The sequence below is a fragment of the Fukomys damarensis genome, unplaced genomic scaffold (assembly GCF_012274545.1).
Source record: "Fukomys damarensis isolate Sample0158 unplaced genomic scaffold, DMR_v1.0_HiC HiC_scaffold_36, whole genome shotgun sequence".
Lineage (NCBI taxonomy): Eukaryota > Metazoa > Chordata > Mammalia > Rodentia > Bathyergidae > Fukomys > Fukomys damarensis.
In genome coordinates this window covers 12,871,083-12,877,903 of record NW_022900948.1, presented here as the reverse complement: position 1 = coordinate 12,877,903, position 6,821 = coordinate 12,871,083, and the positions used below count along the sequence as shown (strand labels likewise).

The 6,821-nt window shown below is 36.6% G+C and overlaps 1 protein-coding gene and 1 pseudogene across 6 annotated transcripts in view; one reads left to right on the top strand and one right to left on the bottom strand.

Moving 5' to 3' along the window:
• The window catches only part of LOC104858941, a 3,576-nt pseudogene extending 1,863 nt beyond the window's left edge, over nt 1–1,713 (top strand).
• The window catches only part of Unc13b (unc-13 homolog B), a 214,574-nt gene that overhangs the window by 120,753 nt on the left and 87,000 nt on the right, over nt 1–6,821 (bottom strand). The gene's annotated exons all lie outside the window — the stretch shown is intronic.

Below are 6,821 nucleotides of genomic sequence, written 5' to 3'. Positions count from 1 at the left end.
TTTTTTTTTTTTTTTTTTTTTTTTTGACTGGCTTTCTTAAAAGCCAAGGGAAGATAAAGAACTTTCATACTTTGTTAGTGGGTGCGTAAAGAGGATATCCTCCACAGTGGGGGGTTCTACAATATCTTCAAAAATGTTAAATGTATTATTAAATGCAGACCACTTTACCCAGGGATCCCACTTCTACCTATTCAACTAACAGAGAGATATTCATACATGTTTGAAAGTATGTATGTACAATGATATTGATTTCAGCATTATAACTGTAAATATTGGAAACAACTTAAATGTCCACTAACAGCAATTTTAGCCCTACTGGATTGAAATCCTCCCTCAAAAGCTGAAAATGTATACTTGAATACTGGCACACTACTGCAGGAACACTATTCACAATAACCAAAAGTTATAAAAAGAAAAACCCAAATGCCCATGAACTATGAATGAAGAAATAAAATGCAGTATACCCATATAAAATATTAGTCAGCCATAAAATGTAATAAAAGTCTGATACACTCTCCAGCATAAACTTCAAAAACATTATGCTGAGTGAAGAAAACAATTAGAAAAGGCCACATATGCTTTGGATATGAATACAGATGATGGTTCCACAACACAGCAAATTATTAAACACTATAAACTTTAAAATGATTTACTTTTTTGTAATATTAATTTCATCACAATTAAAAATGTTATATTAATAGGGACTGGTTTTCTATGTGTATTTAAATTTAAATTAAAAAGCAAAGCACAGAATACTACATAACAGCATATTACTATGTGTAAGGGGGAAATACTATACATAAATACATAAATTCTAGAGAAATCCATAGTAAATTGAAATAGTCATTGCTTCTGGGCAGAAATACATAGCTAAAGGACAGAGACAAAAAAAAATATTTTTCACAGCCAATTTTTTATTTTGGGCAGCTTCAGTTAGCTGAGTGGTAGAGAGTTTGCTTAGTTTGCACAAGACCCTAAGTTCAAGCTCCAGCACTGCCAAAAATTTTTTAATGAAATCAAGTTGCATTTTTGTATATTTTGAATTGTGTACCTGGTTCCTTTTAAAAGATGTAAAATGGAGGGCCAGGGATTTAGCTCAGTGGTTCTGGCGCCTGCCTCACAAAGGCAAGGACCTGAGTTCGATCCTTGGTACCAAAAAAAAAAAAAAAAAAAAAAAAAAAGATGTAAAATGGAGATAAACATTTTAGGCATGAACAGGCATGAAGTAAACAAAAACCCATCACCTGCTCTTTTCCTCCCTGGCTGCCTATCACGAATGACACAATAATCATATGGACCAGGAAGTTCAGGAACAATTGATTTCTTCAAAGGAAAAAAGGTCAACCATGTTCTTTACCCTGGGAAAGCAACAGTACCTAACACATAAATTAGAGAAAAACTTGTGAAAATGTACAAGACTACACCAGATGTCACCTTTGTATTGGGATTCAGAACCTGTTTTGGTGGTGGTGAGACAACTGAGTGTGGCATGATTTATGATTCCTTGGATTATGCAAACAAAAATGAACTCAGACATAAACTTGCAAGACATTGCTTGTATGAGAAGAAAAAGGCCTCAAGAAAACAGCAAAAGGAATGTAATAACTGAATAAAGAAAGAGAGAATGCAAAGGTCAATGTTAATGCTACAAAAAGTGAAAGGAGCAAAGATTTTACAATGACTATCTGTAGTGATTGTGCGAGTTTTTCATAAAAGGATTAATAAACTGTAAAAACTTTAAAAAAGAAAAAAAAATCTGCCACCTATAGAACACCAGAGTGATTAGGATGCTTTAATGCAGGAGCCAACATAGGAGGCTCAGCTAATAAAGGCAAAATGGGATTCATGGTATTGCTTAATGGTAAAGTGTTTTGCCTAGTATGAGCAAGATGCCTAGCATGCCCTCAGTTCAACCAGCACTCTAAAAAGAGGGGGAGATAGCCAGGCATGGTGGTTCAAGCCTGTAATCCCAGCACTTGGGAGGCTGAGCCAGGAGGATCTCTGTGAGTTTCAGACCAGCCTGGGCTACATAGTGAGTTCCAGGTCAGTCTCAACTGCATAGTGAGACCCTGTCTCAAACAACAACAACAACAACAAACAAACAGAGGGGGAGGCAGTGCCAGGGGTATGGCAAAATTGTAGAAGGTGGCAGAGGAAGAATATAATTTCCAGATCTTTACCTTCTGAAATTTTAGAAATGAGAAATAAAAAAAAAAAGAGGAAATTGATGAAATGTAAGAATCTATAGGGAAAAGGCCAGCTGGCTGTTGGGGCATGAGAGGACGAATGGACGAAGCACTAAACCCGAGTCCCAAACTGCTGGTTCTCACTGGGGTACAGGTGTCCTGAAGGCGACGTGCTGGAGCCAACTCCCTCAACCCACAACAACCCCCTAATCTCTTCTTTATTCCTGTTTCTGGTTTACACTCCCTTTCAGTCATAAACAGGTGTTGTTTTATCTAGATGTTATGTCTTTAGTTTGAACAATGTGTATCTGCTCATGACTGCTGTTAATCATCAAACCTCTGTGATCATACTTCTGTGTGTGGCCTTGAAACTACTATAAAGACACTGGGTGAGAAATAAATTTTGCCATTAGCCATCAGCTTTTGGTCATTCATTGCATCCGCAGTCATCTCCCCAAATCCCCTCCTCTAGGAGACCTCAACAGCTGGCTATGCAATCCTATTTTCCTGAAGGATGTGTGGTTGATGGTAAATAAATAAAAGTCATCAGTGACATAAGCCTTGCTCTTCTGTTTGTAGTGCTCACAGAAACAGGCCTTCAGTTATTGCAATCATATTTTAACTACCAAAAAAATAATTTTTTTAATACCGGGGATTGAACTCGGGACCTTGCACTTGCAGGGTAGACGGCAGAACCACTAAGCTAAATCCTCAGCCCTTAACTACCAAAAAATCTAAGTGGCATAGAACTTTCAATCCAATAATAGATTTCAAAGGCAAGAAGATAATACATGGTGAAGAGGGCATCTGACACCTGCAGGAAGAGGAGAAAAAGTTCCCAAAGGAGTAAATCTGCCAAATTGCACCAGTCCTGTATAGCTTAGCTCTTTGCGGGGGAAAAAAATATGATGGAGGGACCAACTTCCTTCAGCAGATTGGCAAGCACAGCTATGACATCACTCTACTGCCTCCAAGTTACAAGGCTCTGCATCTTTTGAATGCTTTCTTTGCACTTTTCATTTATCCTACTATGAAAAAATCTTTCCTTTCAGTCAACACATTTCCATTAGTTCTTTCAGAAGTCATTTCTAAACACCTCTCTGGAAAGCATTCTTGAACCATTTGTTACCATTACGAACCATTATCACCCATTGTTGAACCATTATGGCATTCTTAACCATTTGTTACTCTGCCATCTTAGGATTTCCCTCTTAATTTCCAGGTTATTACTATGTATCTGATAAAGATAATAATAAATAACATATTCAAGGTTCAGGCTTCCTGTATTTGTTTTCTTTTAACCCATGACTACTACGTTATGATCTAGTTCTTCTGATTCTTTATGCATCCTATCATTAATTCCTCCTTCACCCCTGCAAATATATTCCCTGGTCTATCTGCTCATTAGAAGGCTTAGAGAGAAAGAAACAAAAGCTGTGACTGAGGGCCAGGGATTTAGCTCAGTGGTTCTGCTGTCTGCCTTGCAAGGGCAAGGACCTGAGTTTGATCCCCGGCATCAAAAAAAAAAAGATGTGACAGATAAATTTCTTTGAATTCAGGGGCTTTGAATTTGTTTTCTATAATGCTAGTATGGAGTTTCAATGTTTCGCAAAAAAAATTAAGAAAAGAAAAAAATATGACAGTTGTCCTTTTGTCTAGTAACTGCTAAAACAAAGGCCATAATTTCTACTACGTCATGAACATCTTAATGCTTATAAACTACCTTATATAATATAGTTAATATATAGTTGATGTATTTTGAATTAATGCCAGCTTTATATATCAGTTGCTTGAATATGAGTTTAGTATTCTTTTTCTTTTTTTTTTTTTCAGCTTTAATTGAGTTTATTGGTACATTTTAGGGATACAGTACAGTTACATTCATTGTTGGGATCTTGTACCTCTACATGACAAGTCTTGATTCTCATTTTTTCCCCTTACCGCTGCCCTCCCTTCACCCCCTCCTCCTCTCCCCCTCTACAAACACTTTATTTTCATCTTTTCATTCTCTCAGAGTTTAGTATTCTTAATTACAAAAGTATCCTAAGGGACCAGGGACTTAGCTCAGTGGTTTCACTGCCTGCCTCAGAAGCACAACATCCCAGGTTCAATCCCCAGCACCAAAAAAAGAAAAGAAGTATGCTGGGTGCCTGAAAACTGTGAGCAATTTCCAATCCAAAGAAAAAGGATGCCACCTTCCAGCAAATACTGCAAATTGTACTTTATCATAGACTACAACTCCTGAAAAACCAAACTGCCTTACATAAAACTCCGATGGGATAAGGTCTCTCAAGAGCACACAGTCACATATCATTCTGTCACTACCTAAACACAATAGAGAGAGACTAAGAAACCAAGGATTAGGTCCCTATTTCTGCAGTTCTATCTCAGAGGGGGAAAAAAATCCTGTCATTCGAGTAGTGTGAGTCCAAGAAAAGTTTAGAGTGTATTATTAAATTAAACTAGAAATGATGGGTACTGTACTCATAGGTGTTAGTTCCATGTACTCCAACATGTATGCATTTTATATGTATTCTTTCACATATTCAAACACCCCATAATTAAAATTCTAACATTTAAAAAATAAAAATAAAGGGCCAGGGATTTAGCTCAGTGGTTCCGCTGCCTGCTTCATAAGCTCAGGGTCCTGAGTTTGATCTCTAGTACCAAAAATAAAAAATAAAAATTAAGATATTGAGAGAATACATGCCAAACTAAAGAGTACCAATCTCAGAATGGAGTAGAGATTGAAAATTACACAGTAATTCAACTCTCCATTTTATACATTTTTTATTTGAAAATTTTTATAGTAAACGTGTTTGTTTGCTAAGTTTAAAATTAAAAAGGTATTGATTTACTATGTTTTGAAAGGAAAAAAAAAACTTTTTCACAATATCATGGAACGTGACCACCGAGTAAAATTAATGAGGAAAATAATCCGTTCTACAGATATAAACTGTAGTAAATTTCTTAGCCCAGTGACAAAGGTGTAAAAATCATTCTAGGAGGGTGGATGAGGACAGAGAAAACATTCCTACTATATTCGAGGATTTCTAGAAACAGATATGTATCATGTAAAGTAACCCAGAAAATAAACAATCTATTCCTTGTGGCCTCTATGAATTCTTTTACATTTGTTGGTTGGTTGGTTGGATTTTGTTTTTTAAAATTTCTTTTGTACATAATTTACCAATTTTTAAAAACAGCATTGTTTCTAAATAGATGCACACTGAGGCGATACTCTTAAGTGAAATAAATAGGACAGATGTGTAAATACCAAATAGTTTCTCTGGCGCGAGAAACTGAAAGTGTAAATAAGGCTCAAAAGGCATAACAGATAATGCGAAATAGGAAGAAAAGATCCAAAGGGGAAAGAGAAGTACGAGGGGTTGGGGAAAGGAAAGAAGGGAATAGAATTAATATGAAAAAAGGAAAAAATGGAAATGAAGTCTGTTAAAAAAGGGAGGGATAGAGGGGTTGAACGGAGGGCAGGGGAATGGGAAAAAAATAAGAACCAAGATATATTATGTAAAGGTACAAATTTCCAATGATGAATGTCATTGTACAATATATTATATACCTAAGATGTACCAATAAAATTAATTTTTAAAAAACAGTACTGTCTCCACTATAGGCAACTTCTGAAATAATCACATAACATGCCTAAAATTTGTTCAGTCAGCTCACACTTGTTTAAAATGTACCATGTCCAAAGCTGACAAAACCAGTTCTTTCTGTAGCACAAATGATACATTTAAATGTTCATTTCTCACACAAACTTCTTATCTCTCTTCCTCCGCCATTTTTTTTTTTTTTTTTTTTTTTTTTTTGAGACAGGGTTTTGCTATGTAGTTCAGGCTGGCCTTGAACTCACTACATAGCCCAGGCTGACTTTGAATTCCCGGTGATCTTCCTGCCTCAGCCTCTCAGAGTGCTGCGATTTATATTTGTGACCACCACACCCAAATTCTTAAAACACAGCTTCATTGAATTCTTAAAATACACCAAGAATCCAAAAGTTAAAACTAACTGAGAAGTACTCAAAGGCAGGCATGGTGGCACACAACTGTAATTCCAGTACTCTGGGAGGCTGAAGCAGAAGATTATGAGTTCAAGCCTAGACTGGACAATTTAGCAACTTAGCAAGACTCTATCACAAGATAAAAGGGCCGGGGATGTAGCTCAGTATGAATGCCCTGGGTTTAATCCCTGGTAAAAAAGAAAAAAGTGCCTTTCAAATGGTCTACTGTGGTGGCCCTTGCCTGTAATCCCAGCACTTGGGAGGCTGAGACATGAGGACTGCTGTGAGTACAAAACCAACCTGGAATACATAGCCAAGATCCAATTCAAACACAAAAACAAAACAAAGGTGTTCAAATCTCAAATATAGTTGGCTGCGGATATTTTATTATGGTATATTACAGTTCAAAAGATAGAATAATGATGCATAGATATATAGTTAGACACATCTGAAACCTCACAGAAAAACAGCTAGTGATGATTACCCCTGAGAAGACCCAGGTGTCTGGGGAACAAGGATATGATGGAAGCCTGGGATTTAGCTCAGTGGCACCATGCCTGCCTTGTAAGCACAAGGTCCTGAGTTTAATTCCCAGTACCAAAAAAAAAAAAAAA